This window comes from Protopterus annectens, chromosome 3.part1, assembly GCF_019279795.1.
Source record: "Protopterus annectens isolate FY-2018-M chromosome 3.part1, PAN1.0, whole genome shotgun sequence".
Classification (NCBI taxonomy): domain Eukaryota; kingdom Metazoa; phylum Chordata; order Ceratodontiformes; family Protopteridae; genus Protopterus; species Protopterus annectens.
The window spans coordinates 1,307,531,396-1,307,552,998 of NC_056732.1; positions in this window are offsets into that span (position 1 = coordinate 1,307,531,396).

The following is a 21,603-nucleotide window of genomic DNA, read 5'->3' on the forward strand; positions in this document are numbered from 1 at the left end:
ATAGATGACAGGGGTATGATGTGGTCATAAGTGGTGGCTAATGCTAGTCAGTGTTGATGTGCAGGTTATGTAAATAATGTTGACCAATGTATGAGGTCCTGTGATGTGTTTCCCTGTTTATGCCTTCCAAGTGAAATGCAGCATGCACGACAGCCAGCATACACTGCAGCTGAAACTGCGGCCATTACCGATATGATAATCCAGCACCATGGGGTGATGTTTGGCCATAGCCAACAGAATCTGTGGGAGTGGACCACCCTGCGGGATGATCTTGTCCACAGAGTAAACAACTTGGGTCACAATGGACGCATATATGATCAGGTCAGGTATCGGGCGACTGACCTAATAAACCATGCCCAGCAAAGGGCAACTGCCATGGCCAGGGACCATACTTCCCCACTTACATCAATGGAGGAGCTCTTTGCCCACCTTGTGGCAGCCACCACATGCCAGCAAATTCAACACACACAAGTCGTGGATGTAGGTGGCACCCAGACAACAGGCGAGGAGTATCCAGGTAAGGCCCCAGTGCACATCAATTGAATACTGTAGCAGTCATACTGGCTTCTGTAGAGTATCTAGATGCATATGTCAGGTCAAACTGCATTTGTGGGTGGGGTTTTGTAATGCACACAAGTGCACATCTATAGTGAAGGACAGCAAATTTTGTAGTATCAGAGCTTGTAGTGTACATGTGCAAAAAAGTAGCATTCATCTTGTACCAATGCCATATGTGAGTCTGCTGACAATACCTCTCCCCCACAACTGCATAGGTACCTCTGGTCTGGATGTGGGACAGTAGCCTGAAGCTGATGAGTGTGGTATTGTCCTGTTGTGGCTCACCAATACCCAAGGCATGTTAAGGGCATGCATTTTACCATACACACAACTGTTACTCTTTGCCATATTGCGATATGTGCATGTTCACTTGTGGTGGGGTTAACTGCATTGCATCAAAGTGGTCATCACAGGGGCCAATTTGCAGGAGATATAACACATCTGTAGTATACCTCACAACCTGTCAGTGCAAATCTGGACAAAGACTGACAAAATGGGGGGGACAAAAGGCCAAAACTAGGGACATATTTTAAAAGTACTCATACAGTGCATATATATAAAGTGTACACACCCCTGTTAAAATGCCAGGTATTTGTGATATACAAAAATGAGACCACAATAAAACATTTCCCAACTCTTCCCACCTTTAATGTGACCTATAACCTGTACAATTAAATTGAAAACAAACAAATCTGTTGAGAGGAACACGTATGAAAAATAAAAAACATACAATAAGCTAGATGCATAAGTGTGCACAGCCTGAAGCTAATACTTTGTTGAAGCAGCCTTTAATTTAATTACAGCATTACATCTCCTTGGGTACACACCTGCCATCAATTACAGGGACTGTTTGATTAACAACACATAATGGTCAGCTGTCCTACTAGGCTTTTCCTGACATTTACTCAGTTGCCTGCTACAGCAGCAGCCATGGTTCACAGAGTGCTTACAAAGCATCAAAGGGATGTCATTGTTGAAAAATATCAGCCCAGAGGAGGGTACAAAACATTTCCATGGCATTGCATATACCATGGAACATGGTGAAGACAGCCATCAAAAGGTAGAGAAAATATGGGACAACAGTGGCATTGCAAATAAGTGGACCTCCCTCCAAATCTGATGAAAAGACAAGACCAAAACTAAAGGAGTTGCAGGAATCTCTGGCAAGTACTGGTTGTGTACTACATGTGACAACAATCTCCCGTAATCTCCATATGTCTTGCCTACGGGATAGGGTTGGTAGACGGAAGCCTTTTCTCACACAGAAAAACATCCAAGGTTGGACTTTCTGGCCACAATTCCAAAAGGTTTGCCTGTGGCAATAACAACATTGGCCATCACCAAAAGAACACCATCCCCATGGTGAAGCATGGTGATTGAAGTGCCCTGCTTTGGGGTTGCTGTTCATAAGCTGGAACTGGGGCTTTAGCCAAGGTGGAGAGGATTATGAACAGTTCCAAATACCAGTCCCTTTTGGCCCAAAATCTTCAGGTGTCTGCTAGATAGCTGTAGATGGAGAGGAATTTCACCTTTCCACATGACAATGACCCAAACCATACATCCAAATCAACAAAAGAATGGCTTCACCAGAAGACATTCAACATTTTGGAATGGCCCAGTCAGAGCCCATACCTACATCCAATAGAAAAATCTGTGGCGTGACCTGAAGAGGGCTGTGCACAAGAGATGACCTCGGAATCTGACAGAGTTGGAGGGCTTTTGCAAGGGAGAGTGTGCAAATATTGCCAAGTCAAGATGTGCCATGCTAATAGACTCCTTCCCAAGAGGACTGAATGCTGTAATTAAATCAAAAGGTGCTTTTACAAAGTATTAGTTTAAGAGTGTGCACACTCATGCAACCAGCCTATTGTACATATTTCATTTACTATATGTTACCCCTAACCAATGTGTATGTTCATCAATTGGATTGCACAGATCATAGGTCACATTAAAGGTGGGAAAAGTTATGACACGATTTCTGTGGTCTCATGTTATATCATATCACAAAAACCTGGCATGTTAATAGGGGTGTGTACACTTATTGCATCCACTGTAAGCTTAGAAAGTTGTTAGAGTAACTGGGTTTATTTTAACATGCATTTACTGCAGGTTTTGAAGTCTGCAACTGAAATTATGTCATTAATTAGTGACAACAATCCTGAGATCATCCCAGTAATGTGTCAGACAAACACAGGATTTATGAGGAACAGAACAAAAATATGTGCCAGACATCTAGACATTCAGCAAAACTCTGTACAGTTGAGAGGTGTGTTCTGTAGGAGTTGTCACTGTGCTATACAGGTGAACAGCAATAATGTGTACATGGGTGCAGTGTGTGCTAGGTGAAGGCCTATCACCTGCTAACACTACTCACGTATTCCAGAGGTGTATATTAGTAGTAACATTAAGTGGAAAGGGCTGCACTGCATCATGTTGAGGGTCTGCCCAGAGTGTGTATGTTGTGGTCTGACTGTGTGTTGTGAATGTCACCAATTGGCTATTGTGTGTTCTGTGTAATGCCTTTGTGTCACCTCACCTGTATGTGCCTGTGTGTGCATGCGTGTGTGTGTGTGTGTGTGTGTGTGTGTGTGTGTGTGCGTGTGTGTGTGTGTGTGTGTGTGTGTGTGTGTGTGTGTGTGTGTGTGTGTGCATGTGTGCATGTGTGTTTGTATGTGTGTGTATACCAGCAAACCTCATAGTGTAGGTATTACTTTACATATGTTGTCTTCCCTTCATGGTGGACATGGTGGTCATGGTCCCTCCTGCTCAGAATCTGATGTCAGTGTCTCTGCAGACTCTGACAATGATGGTGATCCTAGTGAGGCACAGGTGGGGTTGTCAGGGGATGAATCTGTGCCATAGGTTGGCATCCCACAGTTGTCCACAATGTCCCACACACAGTCACAATGCCCAAACACATCCCGGCAGCCACAGATAATGGACAGTTGGCAGGTGGTGGCATGGAACAGGCCAGTGTGGTGATAATGGCAAGTGTGAGTGTAGACACTAGCCATAGCCAGATAGGACTGCTGCCCATCAAGCTGCTGTTGCAAGTGCTACAGCAGGTGTCACCAGACACATGTTTTAGGCTTTCATGTATCCACAGGCACATAATGAATTCAACACCACACAGATACTCAGGGTTTTGGATGCACCTCTTGCTGACTTACGTGATGACATACATGACATTGTTGAGGCCACACGTCAAAATACTGAGGTCATGAATAGACGGTGGGGTAAGACCTTGGTAATCCTTGACCATGGAATGTCTGTGCTGCAGCATGTTGTGGGAGATGGGCATTGGACACATGGACATAGGTCAGCACCAACATCAACTGATAGTTTATGTGGCCATGCACCTTCACACTCCTGTAGTGGCAGTACCACCAGCACTACCAAAGGGCGGGTGCTGTCCACACCACAATGGAGCAGGCCATGGGCACGTGGTCCTGGCTGGTCCCATCAGAGACATGGATCCAGCAGACAGCAGTCACCATCAGGGAGTAGTACTGCATCTGGCCTTGAGCCTGATGGTCCCAGTGAGACCCCTGGCAGGATCAGTTCATGGGTCCATGGCCGGAGACGGTGAACTGTACACCCTGCCATGTACGGTCCACAGCTGTTAAACATGCCCCTGTGTAGGGTAGCCACATAACATGACTGTGTGCATACAAACACACCTACATCACCATCACAGCCAAGTCACCTCCAAACACACACACACCACCTCTGCACAGGCCATTCATAGAACAACCCTCCAAACACACACACATGATGTCAATCATGTGGCCCAGCCTAGGCCTCCAGCAAACCCACACAACACACAGTGCATATGATGATACTTGGTCACATCCCTGTCATCCATACCACCAATGCCGGGGCATGCTAATATGGTTCTGATGCACAGGGTGAATTAAGTACTGTTTAGCTATGTAATGCAGTGTAAGGTGCTATCAGCTGGGAGTTTAATGGGTGCACTCCAGAGTGTGTGTAACCTTTTCAGCCATGATGTATTATTGGTATTAGTAACTCTGACTGAATGTAGACTCACATGCTGTATTCTGTTTGTGTTCTAAGTGTCTGTGTGTCAGCAGGATGTGGCCCTGCAACTATTGCCAATAAAGAGTATGGCAGAGTGGTAACACATCGACTGTGTCATATCCGAGGTGCAGCTGTATATGTACACATTTACCAGATCTGTGTAACAGTTATTGCATGTGCCACAGAGCTTATAGGGCTGAGGGGTGTATACAGGTAAGTCTATGGTGGTTGACATCAGCAGATCTTGTAAAGTGGACAATGGTAAACGTAGTGGGTGGAACACACCTCAGATTGTTAAAACCCACACCCCTAGACCAAACACAGAAAATACTGTTCACACACACACACATGCACACACGCACACACGCACACATATGTCAGTATTGAGATCCATAGGTTTATAGGTTCATAGGTGTGTACTAGGTGAATGGCCATGTAGTCTTTACAAGCCTAGCCTATAGGATTACCCTGGCATCGTGCCACCTGATGTTACTTCCCAGTGTGTCTATTGAGTATAGCCCCTGGAGTGATCCCCATGGTGATATTTCTATTACCCATCCACTCATCCAGATTTTCTTGCAGAGGGACAGTGAAGTGCTCTGCTTGACATGTATGTGGATTCTATTCCATAGTGTGGCCAGTCTCTGGGTTATGAACGTGTCCCTCCAGCATGTTCTGTTGATTGTGGAAATGGGATTGAGGTCTCTGTGGCATGTGGTGCAGAGGGATTGGGTTTCTATAGATGTAGCATGCCTAACAGAGCTTGGTCAGACATGACTTTGTAAGTCAAGCAGAGATCATCTCTAAATAGCCAATATGAGACAGAATATTTGGAGTTATTGGAGTCTGTCCATATAGGACAAGTGTTTAAGGCTTAGGATCCTGTTTGTGAGATACCTTTGCAGGCTCTCCAGTTGTTGCAGGTGTCTAGTGAGGTACATGCCAAATGGGCCATTGTACTGGATGATTGGCCTAATGACGGAAGAGTAGAGTGAGACAATGACCTCTTTCTTCCTGGATGCACAGGTAATTTTAAGGTGACTGACATCAGCAGGACTGCTAATGTAGGGCAATAGAAGTATACTGGGTGTGAATGGGCTCCAAATCTTTAACACACACATACACACACACACACACACACACACACACACACACACACACACACACACACACACACACACACACACACACACACACACATACACACATTATAGGGCTGAGGTTTGCCCAAAGGTACTTCTAAAGTGATTGACATTAGCAGGACTGCTAAAGTAGAGCAACGGGAAGTGTACTGGGTGTGAATGGGCTCAAAAATCTTTATTCTACAAACATACACACTTTTATATTTGTCAGGGCTGAGATTAGAAACCCTATCTAACTAGTTATTTATAATATAGTGTAACGCAGTTATCACACGCACCACAGAGATTATAGGGTGGAGGGTTGCCCAAAGGTACTTCTAAGGTGACTGATATCAGCAGGAGCTAAAGTAGGACAATGGGAAGTGTACTGGGTGGGAAAGAACTAAAACACTTATTCCTACACACACACACACACACACACACACACACACACACACACACACACACACACACACACACACACACACACACACACACACACACACCACTCCCACTGTGATTAGAACCCTTATCTATCTAGCTATTGGTATTATAGTGTTACACAGTCATCACACACACTATAGAGCATACAGGACTGAAACCAGTCCAAAGGTACTTCTAAGTTGAATGAAATCAGCAGATCTTGTAAAGTAGGCCAATGGGAAGTGTACTGGTTGGGTAAGACATCATAATACTTAGATCTACACACACACACACACACACACACACACACACACACACACACACACACACACACACACACACACACACACACACACACACACAGGTAGGTGATGTGATATTACAACCCTCACCTCAGTACCATCAGAAAATGATTATCATCTTCATGCTGGCACGTGCCAGTGGATACAACTGGTATGCAACTGTCTGCAGCAGGACACCACTCTCTGCCATTCAGGGTATCCCTGTGTATGACTCCCTCTCTTTGTGTGTCTTCCTGTGTGTTTCACTCTATTACTGTCTGTCTATCTCTTCCACATGTTTATGTGTATGTATGCTTGCCATATTGTAATATGTTGCCCATATATATGTGTGTGTATCACACGCAACATATGCAAATATACCACATATGGGCCACCTACAGCTGGCTGTGGGTAATCCTGTCTGATGAGTGTGTGTAGAGACAGTTAGGTGTACATAGCTGTGTCTGTAAAAATACATCTGCACAATACAGATATATATAGTCTGTTGTGGTTTCAGACACAGGCTTTATTTCTCAGTTTCAGACATGGGCTTTATTTCTCTAAGTGTAGGAGCATGCCCAGTATGACCTTCTATAATAAGTGTGGGAATCCATTTCAGGAATAGTTCTAACTCCAGTCTAGGGTGTTGTATGCTACAGCTATACTGTTTATGACTTTTTACCTCAGTGCTACATCTTGTTACAACGTCTATGCTGTAATACACATATTTACTAGAACTGCTATTTTTACTAGAATATTTGATTTTATTTATTTTTTGTTTGTACTTGTATTATTGTATTGGACCATGTCTTGGGGCTTATCTCCCTGGGCCACTACTGAAAATGGACATATATCCAGTTAGACTAGCCCGGTCAACAAATGTAAAATAAAAATATACCTTGCAACCTGTTTATGCAAGATATCTGGAGATAGGCTGCCAATATGAGGAAACAATGGCCCAAATGTAAGGGGATACTGTCACTATAGCTCTTATTAATTTATGAGTTGCTTGAGTTACAGGGTTTGTTTTAGCAGACATTTTCTGACTTCTATAATGTTTGACACTGTAATGTATTGTGTCATTACCTACTGACAGATATCATCAGATCATCACAGTTATTTAACTGAGAAATATGAGATGGATGATGCACAGATCAATATTATGAGGCAAAGGCTAGACCTTCTTGCACAATCCAGCCAGTTGGGAGGGATGGCCACAGCTAATTGACTAACAAAGCTGTGTAAAAGGTCCAGCACCTTTGTGATATACTGGTTGGGGATCTCCTGGTTGTGCAGTATTCTTCTTACCTGAAAGGTCATATCCTTGTCTGGCCTTACCTCTCAACTGTACAGATTCTCACAGATTATTCAGGTTCATGCTTCACATATCTGGTCAGTTTCCCTTCACAATGTGGTTATCTAGCAAGTTTGTTGCAAATCCCTCAGGGTTGCAATCAGGGAATAATGACCGAACATTAGAGTTTCAGACTTCACACCCTTCAAGACATACATGCTACTACACATCCCCTCTGTTATTGTATCACCTTTCTAACATTATGAGAGCATTATTTCAAAAGGGTCCCTATAGTTGGGCCTTTATTCCACCATCATGTAAGGCTTTGTCCAGATTTCTTGCTCTACAAGGTTAAGAGGTATGCTACTAGCATTTAGCAGCATGGCCTTTCATTTGCATTTTGTTGACTGTGTTATGTTGGTAGTATGGACCTCATGACATTCCCTACAATGGCACTATGGGTGAGGCATGGGCCTTTGCCAGAGTCCTGTAGACCATGTGAGACTGCTGCAGGCCATCTGTAGCAAAGTAGTGCATTTTGTCACTCATATGTTCCCAGATTGCCAGGCAGTGGATCCCCTGGGGTGACAATGGTAAGTGAGTCAGGTGTTACTGACTATCACTTTCTGTTCATATTGATCCAGCACTCTGTGTGACAGCAGGATGCTGCTTACGGCTAGGGACATACCTGCATGGGGCATATATTCAGCATGCTGCATCATGTCTGTCTTTCTATAGTCCATGAGGTACTTCTGACATCATTCACACCGCCATGGACCAGGCTAGTGTGATACCTGCACCTGTTGTGGGGTGACTTGAGTACATGTGTGATATGGCAGATAATGGCACCTGCCAAACAAATAATTGTGACTTTCTCCTTATCCTGCCTGGTGAGTGGCACATATGTGTGTCTCACAGTGGAGTTTTCTATGAGTAATATGTTGTGTGTATGGTAAGGCCTTTGTGTTTGCAGGACCCTGGTGTGTGGAGTATGCGTGGTCTGTGGTGTGTAGGTTTAGGAAGTTCTCATGTGTTTTTGCCTCTGAGGTGTCCTTTACTTGGGGTTTGATTTGTTGTGGACCTCCACGTATGTGGATGTGTGTTGTGCATTTGCAGGTGATGCTTACTGACTCCATACACTGCAGGGCACCTATGTTACTGAAAAATGTGCTCTGGTGTGCACATTCTTCATTTGTCTGGCCAGTAGTTCCCTTCCCCCTTCTGTATGTCTCTTTATCCTTCTGTAGTCCAGTCACAGGCTTCGCCCGCAGTGGCTGCTGTTATGTATTTGTAATTCTGGTGTGAGCATGGTAAATGCCATAACATCACAATTTGGGTTGTGGACTACACACCTCTGAGCATACCTATTTGGCAGGTTGTCAATCATTGGACCATTACATCTGCTGGGGTCCTCACCCAGTTTGTCTTATTATGTTATTATGTGGCTAGATGTTGGCCTAGCTGTCAAACTGTCACTGATTCTGACATCTGGCCAGACCCACATATAACAGTCAGATGAAGGCCCACACATGGGGACAGGGTGTTGATACTGTTCTGCCATACATAGACAGTTGGGAGACCAGTTTGTTACTTGCTTGCTTTCTGTTATGGGTGTGAGATCTGCTTCTCCACTGTCTGCCATTGATGTTTTGACATGACCTTTTCTTGTTTTGCAAATACTTTGCAGGCAAATGCAATATTGGTATAAGCAGAACAGATATACAAGGCATACTTGTGTTCCTACTGTGACAACCTGCCATTCCTGGGGTATGGCTGTTGGTCAGTGACATTTTGTCAATGCTGACACAGTAAGGTGGCAGCCTTTTATGACCTGCCAGTACACTGAACTTCAGGTACCAGCTGTGCTACTAGGCACCATACCTGTCTACATATGAGAGCCAAACATCTGGACAAAGCCATGAGTAATTAGATGACAAAGGCCTAAGTATAGGGGCCATTTTAACTATTGGCCTCACAAACTTAGAAGGGTGATACAATAACAGATTTTGTGTTGGCATTGCAAGAGTGTAAATACAGTGTGCCATAATGACATAGAAAAGAAATATATATCAGGTATTACCTGTGCACGTGTATGTATGAGTAGGTGTAGCTGGAAGCCTCAAAACAACAGAGATGAGATGCAAAACATCAGGTAAATATGCTGTACATGTTGTACACATGTGTAATCTTAGTTTCTGTGCATCCAACAGACATACATTTCTACATCTACTGGTTGTTGCATTGCCCTGACACAAACATGGGTACTACAAAAAGTATGATTATCAGGTTGAAAATGGAGAGGTGTCCAACTGTGTTATGACCTTGTGTCCATGCCTACTACAAACAGCTATATGAGCACCTATATAGCTGTATGGACTCAGCAATACCTTACTCATAAAACCTGCCTCCACCAAGGTAGAGTAATCCCCTTTGCTGGACAGCAGCAATACACAAACCACATAATCCATCACTATATTGGCTGTACAGGGCCAAGTAGGAGCAGGCACCAACTTAGAAGCAAGTTAATCTGTGTCAGAACAAGCATATAAAGTCACAGGTAAATTACTGTAAAGCTAACTATGAGTACACATTGGACACATCCACCAAGGCCAATCACAAGGCCATTTTCACATGTCTTCAATCTCAGAGAAAACAACCTAACCCATCCTATACTGGTGGCCAATCACAGCACATACACACAGCATAGCTATAGCCAACCTGCTGAAGACAGGTTAAGGGAAAACATCACCTTCCTGTCCCACCATCAGTATAGTTGGATATGCACAGCACCCACACCCATCCCCTCATCATCAGGGAACAGGTCCATAATGCCTAATCAAAGGCAACAAAAGTAAGTCTCCATAGGACCTGATAACATCCCTGTCTGAATCTTACATGAACTCAGGCATATGTTTCCAGCTCAGTTACACACTGTACGCAAGCAAAGCCTGAGCACCATTGACATCCCATCTGCAAAGAAGATGGCCACTGTCATCCCACTACACAAAGGTGAATGATGAATGGAGGATTATAAAATTTACTGGCCCTCATTGGGGCAAACATGACACATCAAGACCAAGAGTGCAATGCAAGCTCATACTGTGCTGACAGATGACAGGGGCATGATGTGGTCGTAAGTGGTGGCTAATGCTAGTCAATGTTGATGTGCAGGTTATGTAAATAACGTTGACCAATGCATGAGGTCCTGTGATGTGTTTCCCTGTTTATGTCTTCCAGGTGAAATGCAGCATGCACGACAGCCAGCATACACTGCAGCTGAAACTGCGGCCATTACTGATATGATAATATAGCACCACGGGGTGATTTTTGGCCATAGCCAACAGAATCTGTGAGAGCAGGCCACCCTGTGGGACGAGCTTGTCCACAGAGTAAACAACTTGGGCTACCACAGACGCATATATGTTCAGGTCAGGCGTCGGGCGACTGACCTGATACACCATGCCCGGCAAAGGGCTGCTGCCATGGCCAAGGACTGTATCGCCCTACTTACACCAATGGAGGAGCTCTTTGCCAACCTTGGGGCAACCACCACATTTCAGAAAATTCAACACACACAAGTCGTGGAGGTGGGTGGCACCCAGACAACAGGCGAGGAGTATCCAGGTAAGGCCACAGTGCACATCAATTGAATACTGTAGCAGTCATACTGGCTTCTTTAGAGTATCTAGATGCATATGTCAGGTCAAACTCCATTTGTGGGTGTGGTTTTGTAATGCACACAAGTGCACATCTATGGTGAAGGACAGCAAGTTGTGTAGTATCAGAGCTTGTACTGTACATGTGCAAAAAAGTAGCATTCATCTTGTACCAATGCCACATGTGAGTCTGCTGACAGTACCTCTCCCCCACAACTACATAGGTACCTCTGGTCTGGATGTGGGACAGCAGCCTGAAGCTGATGAGTATGGTATTGTCCTGTTGTGGCTCACCAATACCCCAGGCATGTTAAGGGCATGCATTTTACCATGCACACAACTGTTACTCTTTGCCATATTGCGATATGTGCACTTGTGGTGGGGTTAACTGCATTGCATCAAAGTGGTCATCACAGGGGCCGATTTGCAGGAGATATAACATATCTGTAGCATACCTCACAACCTGTCAGTGCAAATCTGGACAAAAACTGACAAAATGGGGGGGACAAAAGGCCAAAACTAGGGACATATGTAGGTGTGATTTATGCTATTAGATGTGAATGTAACAAGTTTTATGTGGGGCAAACCAAAAGAAGTTTAGCTGAAAGAGTCAAAGAACATATAAGAGATATAAAAAATCATAGAACAGTTAGTCCTTTGGGAGAATATAGTAATGTTGAACATGGAGGGGCACCTTTAAAATGTAAAGTTACGGTGTTAGAGCAAATAAACTCTAATTACACTGTGAGAATAGGGTAAAATACTTTTTAAGAAAGAACTAATCTATTTTAATTTTGAAATATAATACTTTACAACCCATGGGTTTAAATAGGGAATGTAATTGGAAGAATTTTATGTAACATTTAGGTAATATTGTTTTTGATATTTGTTATACAGCTAAGAATGTGAAATGTTGATTCTATCAATTAGAATTTTAGTGAATCACTTGATTGATTAATTGATATTATATATAACTGCTAGGTTTAATTTAATTCATTACTCTGTAAAGGCTGTTTGGCTGAGGCACTACAAGGTTATATTGGTGTTTGTGCTATTTCAGCTTCACATACCTGTGATACTGTTATAATATCAACTGTTGGTTCAGCTTGCTGTTTTTCTGTTTTATGGATTATCTTCATTGGTGCTGACTATTATATTTTTGCAGTTGGTGAATAAACTGGATTTGTGAATTTAACCTAAAGAAGTGGATTTCCTGGCATTTAGTGGTTTTTCTTATCTGTATTTGCTACCTTGTGGTTCGTGGATTACTTTACATATGTTGTCTTCCCCTCATGGTGGAAATGGTGGTCATGGACCCTCCTGCTCAGAATTTGATGTCAGTGTCTCTGCAGACTCTGACAATGATGGTGATCCTAGTGAGGCACAGGTGGGGTTGTCAGGGCTGAATCTGTGCCATCGGTTGGCATCCCACAGTTGTCCGCAATGTCCCACACACAGTTACAATGCCCATGCATACCCCATCCCAGCAGCCACAGATAATGGACAGTTGGTGGGTGGTGGCATGGAACAGGCCAGTGTGGTAACAATGGCAGGTGTGAGTGTAGACACTAGCCATAGCCAGAGTGCAGGTGAGGTCTCACACAGGTGGATGGACAGGGGTGCTCGAAGGAAGACTGCTGCCCATCAAGCCGCTGTTGCAAGTGCCACAGCAGGTGTCACCAGATGCATGTTTCAGGCTGTCATGTATCCACAGGCATGTAGTGAATACAACACCAGACAAATACTCAGCGATTTAGATGCAGCCCTTGCTGGCTTACATGATGACATACATGACATTGTTGAGGCTACATGTTAAAATGCTGAGGTCATGAATAGATGGTGGGGTGAGACATTGGTAATCCTTGACCATGGAATGTCTGTGCTGCAGCATGTCGTGAGAGATGGGCATCGGCCACACAGATGTAGGTCAGCACCAACATCAGCTGCTAGTCTATGTGGCCACGCACCCTCACACTCCTGTAGTGGCAGTACCACCAGCACTACAGAAGGGCGGGTGCTGTCCACACCACAATGGAGCAGGCCATGGGCACATGGTCCTGGTTGGTTCCATCAAGGACATGGATCCAGCAGACAGCAGTCACCGTTGGGGAGTAGTACTGCATCTGGCCTTGAGCCTGGTGGACCCAGTGAGACCCCTGGCAGGACCAGTTCATGTGTCCATGGTCAGAGATGGTGAACTGTACACCCTGCCATGTATGGTCAACAGCTGTCCAACATGCCCATGTGTAGTGCAGCCACATGGCATGACTGTGTGCATACAAACACACACACACACATCACCATCACAGCCAAGTCACCTCCAAACACACACAGACACACACACACACACACACACACACACACACACACACACACACACACACACACGCACACACACGTGCATGCGCACACACACACACACACACACACACACACACACACACACACACTACCTCTGCACAGCCCATTCATAGAACAACCCTCCAAACACGCACACATGATGTCAACCGTATGGCCCAGCCTAGGCCTCCGGCAAACCCACACAACACACTGTGCATATGATACCTGTGCCACATCCCTGTCATCCATACCACTGATGCAGGGACATGCTAATATGGTTCTGATGCACAGGGTGAATTAAGTGCTGTTTAGCTGTGTAATTCTGTGTAAGGTGCTGTCAGCTGGCATTTTTAATGGGTACACTCCAGAGTGTGTTTACCTTTTCAGCCATGATGCATTATTGATGTAAGTAACACTGACTGAATGTAGTCTCACATGCTGTATTTTGTTTGTGTTCTAAGTGTCTCTGTGTCAGCAGGATGTGGCCCTGCAGCCATTGCCAATGAAGAGTATGGCAGAGTGGTAACACATCAATCGTGTTATAGCCGAGGTGCAGCTGTATATGTACACATTTACCAGGTCTGTATAACAGTTATTGCATGTGCCACAGAGCTTATAGGGCTGTGGGGTGTATACAGTTAAGTCTATGGCGGTTGACATCAACAGATCTTGTAAAGTGGACAATGGTAAGTGTACTGGGTGGAACACACCTCAGATTGGTAAAACACATACCCCTAGAGGATTGTGTATCGACCAAACACAGAGAATACTGTTCCCACACACACACAGTCTCACACACACACACACACACACACACACACACACACACACACACACACACACGTACACACACACACTTGTCAGGACTGAGATTGGAACCCCTACTGATCCAGTTATTGTTACTACAGTGTTATGCATTTATTGCACGTGCCACAAAGCTTACAAGGTGAACATCACCAGGGCTTGTAAAGTATGGCAATGAGAGATGTACTGGGTGAGAATGGACTCAAAATAATTTAACCTACAGTTATACACACTTACAAACACAAATACACTCATACACATATTTGCCAGGACTGAGAATAGTAGCCCTGCTCATCTTGTTAGTCAGTCCATACTGTTACATAATTCCTGCATGCAATATGGGGCTTATTGGGCTGAAGAGTGTCAACAGATACCTCTATGGTTGATAAAGACAGCAGGCCTTGCAAAGTGGACCTTGGGATGTGTACTGGGAGTACCACAGCCTAAAAATGTAAAACCCACCCCCAATGGATATTGTTCTCACTGACACACATGCACAGGATACAGTGCTTGGGCACACACACACACACACACACACACACACACACACACACACACACACACACACACACACACACACACACACACACACACACACACACACACACACACACATTTCTTAGGACTGAGATTAGAACCCCTACCTACCTAGTTATTGCAACTACAGTGTTATACATTTATTGCATGCACCATGGAGCTTATAGGGTGTGGAGTGTCCCACAGTTCTTCTAAGGTGAAAAACATCACCAGCCTTGGTAAATTATGGCAATGGGCAGTGTATTGTGAGAGAGTGGCCTCAAATCTGTATCCTACATATATACACACATGCAAACACTTACACACATACACACATTCTCATATTTTCCAGGACTCAGATGAGAACCCCTACCTATCTAATTATTGGTACTATAGTGTTATGCTGGCACTGCAGACACCACGGGGCTTGTAGGGTGAAGAGTGTCCCAAGGTACCTGCAAAGGGAATAACATCACCAGCCCTTGTAATGTATGGCAATGGGAGGTGTACTGGGTGAGAAGGCCTCAAACTACTTTCATCTATGTTTACACAGTCACAAAAACTTTTATACAAACTAATGCACACACACACACACACACACACACACACACACACACACACACACACACACACACACACACACACACACACACACACACACACACACATATGCCAGTACTGAGATGCATAGGTTTATAGGTTCATAGGTGTGTACTAGGTGAATGGCCATGGAGTCTTTACAAGCCTAGCCCATAGGATTACCCTGGCATCATGCCACCTGATGTTACCCCCCAGTGTGTCTATTGAGTATAGCCCCTGGAGTGATCCCCATGGTGAGTTTCTATTACCCATCCACTCATCCAGATTTCTCTTGCAGAGGGCCAGTGAGGTGCTCTGCTTGACATGTATGTGAAGTCTATTCCATAGTGTGGTCAGTCTCTGGGTTATGAACCTGTCCCTCCAGCATGTTCTATTGATTGTGGAAATAGGATTGAGTTCTCTGGGGCATGTGGTGCTGAGGGATTGAATTTTTTTAGATGTAGCATGCCTAACAGAGTTTGGTCAGTCATGGCTTTGTAAGTCAAGCAGAGATCACCTCTAAGTAGCAAATATGAAACAGAGAATAGTTGGAGTTATTGGAGTCTGTCCATATAGGACAAGTGTTTAAGGCTTATGATCCTCTTTGTGAGGTACCATTGCAGCCTCTCCAGTTGTTGCAGGTGTCTAGTGAGGTACATGCTAAATGGGCCATTGTACTCAATGATTGGCCTAATGAGGGAAGAGTAGAGTGAGACAATGGCCTCTTTCTTCCTGGATGCAACACCTTTAGTAATGAGATGTGCCACATAGAAGGACTTTCTGACCACAGTGGCACTGTGGTGGTTAACAGAGAGGTTGCTGTCAACCTGTGTTCCCATTTCTCTTATAATGACATCTGTGTTCAGTGGACTACCATCGATGTGGAGATTTATGGAAACTAAGTTGTTCCCAAAGGGGATGGTGATGCATTTTCTGGCACTGAGCTTAAGTCCAGGGTTCTGACAACAATCATAGGTCTCAGTGAGGTCTGTCTGCAGGATGTTAACATCACTTGGGGATGTAAAAATAGCACCCACCTTGCAGTCATCTGGAAACATTGTCAGCCAGAGCCCCTTTGTGTTATGCTGGACTTCAGAGGTGTGGATACTGAACATGAGGGGACCCAGGACCAGACTCTGTGGTACTCCACTTGTGACTGGTCAGCAGTCTGACATGGTGTCTGCTGTTTTCACACTGTGGGTTTTATCTGTGAGCCTATTTGCAACCCACCTAGTGATATAGGGGCTGATGCCTAGCTGAGTGTGTTTGTCTATGATTCCTGAGTGGGGATTGGTATCAAAGGATTAGAAGCCCCACCTATCTTGTTATTTATTCCATACTGTTACATAGTTATTTCATGTGGCACAGAGCTTATATGGCTGCAGAGTATCTACAGCTACTTCTACCATGTGCCTTGTAAAGTGGACATTGGAACATGTAGTTGGTGGATCACAAACATACACACACTTGCCTGGACTGAGATTATAACCCTTACCTATCTAGTTATTGCTACTACAGTGTTATGCATTTATTACACTCACACACACACACACAAACACACACACACACACACACACACACACACACACACACACACACACACACACACACACACACACACACACACGCACTACCTCTGCACAGTCCATTCATAGAACAACCCTCCAAACACACACACATGATGTCAACTGTATGGCTCAGCCTAGGCCTCCGGCAAACCCACACAACACACTGTGCATATGATGATACCAGTGCCACAACCCTATCATCCATACCACTGATGCAGGGACATGCTAATATGGTTCTGATGCACAGGGTGAATTAAGTACTGTTTAGCTATGTAATGTTGTGTAAGGTGCCGTCAGCTGGCATTTTTAATGGGTACACTCCAGAGTGTGTTTAAAGTTTCAACCATGATGCATTATTGGTGTAAGTAACACTGACTGAATGTAGTCTCACATGCTGTATTCTGTTTGTGTTCTAAGTGTCTGTGTGTCAGCAGGATGTGGCCCTGCAGCCATTGCCAATGAAGAGTATGGCAGAGTGGTAACACATCGACCGTGTTATAGCCGAGGTGCAGCTGTATATGTACACATTTACCAGGTCTGTGTAACAGTTATTGCATGTGCCACAGAGCTTATAGGGCTGTGGGGTGTATACAGGTAAGTCTATGGTGGTTGACATCAGCAGATCTTGTAAAGTGGACAATGGTAAGTGTAGTGGATGGAACACACCTCAAATTGGTAAAACCCATACCCCTAGAGGATATTGTGTCGACCAAACACAGAGAATAGTGTTCACACACACACACACACACACACACACACACACACACACACACACACACACACACACACACACACACACACACACACACACTTGCCAGGACTGAGATTAGAACCCCTACTGATCTTGTTATTGTTACTACAGTGTTATGCATTTATTGCATGTGCCACAAAGCTTACAAGGTGAAGAGTGGCCCAAGGTAAATCTAAAGTGAACACCATCACCAGGGCTTGTAAAGTATGGCAATGGGAGATGTACTAGGTGAGAATGGACTCATAATAATTTAACCTACAGCTATACACACTTACAAACACAAATACACTCATACACATATTTGCCAGGACTGAGAATAGTAGCCTTGCTCATCTTGTTAATCAGTCCATACTGTTACATAGTTCTTGCATGCGATATGGGGTATATTGGGCTGAAGAGTGTCAACAGATACCTCTATGGCTGATAAAAACAGCGGATCTTGCAAACTGGACCTTGGGATGTGTACTGGGAGTACCACAGCCTAAAAATGTAAAACCCATCCCCAATGGATATAGTTTTCACTGAAACATATACACTGGATACAGTCCTCATGCATGCACACACACACACACACACACACACACACACACACACACACACACACACACACACACACACACACACAGAGACACACACATTCACATTTGTCAGGACTGAGATTAGAACCCCTACCTACCTAGTTATTGCTACTACAGTGTTATACATTTATTGCATACACCATGGAGCTTATAGGGTGTGGAATGTCCCACAGTTCTTCTAAGGTGAACAACATCACCAGCCCTTGTAACGTATGGCAATGGGCAATGTACTGTGAGAGAGAGGCCTCAAAATGCTGTATCCTACATATATACACACATGCAAACACTTACACACACACATTCTCATATTTGCCAGGAGTCAGATGAGAACCCCTACCTATCTAATTATTGGTACTATAGTGTTATGCCGGCACTGCAGACACCACAGGGCTTGTAGGGTGGAGAGTGTCCTAAGGTACCTGTAAAGGGAATAACATCACCAGCTCTTGTAATGTATGGCAATGGGAGGTGTACTGGGTGAGAAGGCCTCAAACTACTTTCACCTATGTACACATACTCACAAACACTTTTATACACACTAATGCACACATACACACATATGACAGTACTGATATGCATAGGTTGATAGGTTCATAGGTGTGTACTAGGCGAATGGCCATGAAGTCTTTACAAGCCTAGCCCATAGGATTACCCTGGCATTGTGCCACCTGACATTACTCCCCAGTGTGTCTATTGAGTATAGCCCCTGGAGTGATCCCCAGGGTGAGGTTTCTGTTACCCATCCACTCATCCAAATTTCTCTTGCAGAGGGCCAGTAAGGTGCTCTGCTTGACATGTATGTGAAGTCTATTCCATAGTGTGGCCATTCTCTGGGTTATGAACCTGTCCCTCCAGCATGTTCTGTTGATTGTGGAAATAGGATTGATGTCTCTGGGGCATGTGGTGCTGAGGGATTGTTTTTTTTAGCTGTAGTATGCCTAACAGAGCTTGGTCAGACATGCCTTTGTAAGTCAAGCAGATATCGCCTCTAAGTAGCCAATATGAGACAGAGAATAGTTGGAGTTATTGGAGTCTGTCCATATAGGACAAGTGTTTAAGGCTTAGGATCCTCTTTGTGAGGTACCTTTGCAGCCTCTCCAGTTGTTGCAGGTGTTTAGTGAGGTACATGCCAAATGGGCCATTGTACTCAATGATTGGCCTAATGAGGGAAGAGTAGAGTGGGACAATGACCTCTTTCTTCCTGGATGCAACACCTTTAGTAATGAGATGTGTCACATAGAAGGTCTTTCTGACCACAGTGGCACTGTGGTGGTTAACAGAGAGGTTGCTGTCAACCTGTGTTCCCATTTCTCTTATAATGACTTCTGTGCTCAGTGGACTACCATCGATGTGGAGATTTATGGGAACTAAGTTGTTCCCAAAGGGGATGGTGATGCATTTTCTGGCACTGAGCTTAAGTCCAGGGTTCTGACAACAATCATAGGTCTCAGTGAGGCCTGTCTGCAGGATGTCAGTATCACTTGGGGAAGTAAAAATAGCACCCACCTTGCAGTCATCTGGAATCATTGTCAGCCAGAGTCCCTTTGTGTTATGCTGGACTTTAGAGGTGTGGATACTGAATATGAGGGGACCCAGGACCAGACTCTGTGGTATTCCACTTGTTACTGGTCAGCAGTCTGACATGGTGTCCGCTGCTTTCACACTGTGGGGTTTATCTGTGAGCCTATTTGCAACCCACCTAGTGGTATAGGGGCTGATGCCTAGCTGAGTGTGTTTGTCTATGATTCCTGAGTGAGGATTAGTATCAAAGGATTAGAAGCCCCACCTATCTTGTTATTTATTCCATACTGTTACATAGGTATTTCATGTGACACAAAGCTTATATGGCTGCAGAGTATCTACAGCTACTTCTACAGTATGCCTTGTAAAAGGGACATTTGGACATGTAGTGAGTGGATCACATACACACACTTGCCTGGACTGAGAATATAACCCTTACTTATCTAGTTTTTGCTACTACAGTGTTAAGCATTTATCACACACACACACACACACACACACACACACACACACACACACACACACACACGCACACACACACACACACACACACACACACACACACACACACACACACACACACACACACACACACACACACGTGCTAGTACTGAGATTAGAATCCTTACCTATCCAGTTATTATTAATGTTATGTATGTATTGCACTTACCATGGAGCTTATAGGGTGAGGGGTGTCCCCAAGGTACTTTTAAGGTGAGGGACATCACCAGCCCTTGTAAAGTATAGGAATGGAAGATGTACTTGGCGAGAAAGGCCACAAAATACTTTAACCGACAGATATACACAGTTACAAACACAAATACACTCACACAAACATTTGCCAGGACTGAGATTAGAACCCCTACTTAACTAGTTATTTGTATTACATTGTTACACAGTTACCACAAGTGCCACAGAGCTTATAGGACTGAGGCCTGCCCAAAGGTACTTCTAAGGTGACTGACATCAGCAGGACTGCTAAAGTAGGGCAATGGGAAGTGTAATGGGTGTGAATGGGCTCACAATCTTTAACCTATGAACAAACACTCTTTTAAATCTGCCAGGACTGAGATTAGAACCTCTACTGAGCTAGCTATTTGTATTATAGTGTCACACAGTTATCACATGTGCCACAGAGCTTGTAGCGCTGAGGGCTGCCCAAAGGTACTTCTAGGATGACTGATATCGGCAAGACTGCTAAAGTAGAGCAACAGGAAGTGTACTGGGTGTAAATGGGCTCAAAATCTTTAACCTACAAACACACACACTTTGACATTTGCCAGGACTGAGATTAGAACCCCTACCTAACTATTTATTTGTATTATAGCATTACGCAGTTATCCCACATGCCACAGAGCTTATAGGGTTGACAGCTGCCCAAAGGTACTCCTAAGGTGACTGACATCAGCAGGACTGTTAAAGTAGAGCAATGGGAAGTATACTGGGAACGAATGTGCTCAAAAGCTTTAACCTACAAACACACACACTTTTACATTTGTCAGGAATGAGATTAGAACCCCTATCTAACTAGTTATTTGTACTATAATGTTACACAGTTATCCCATGTACCAC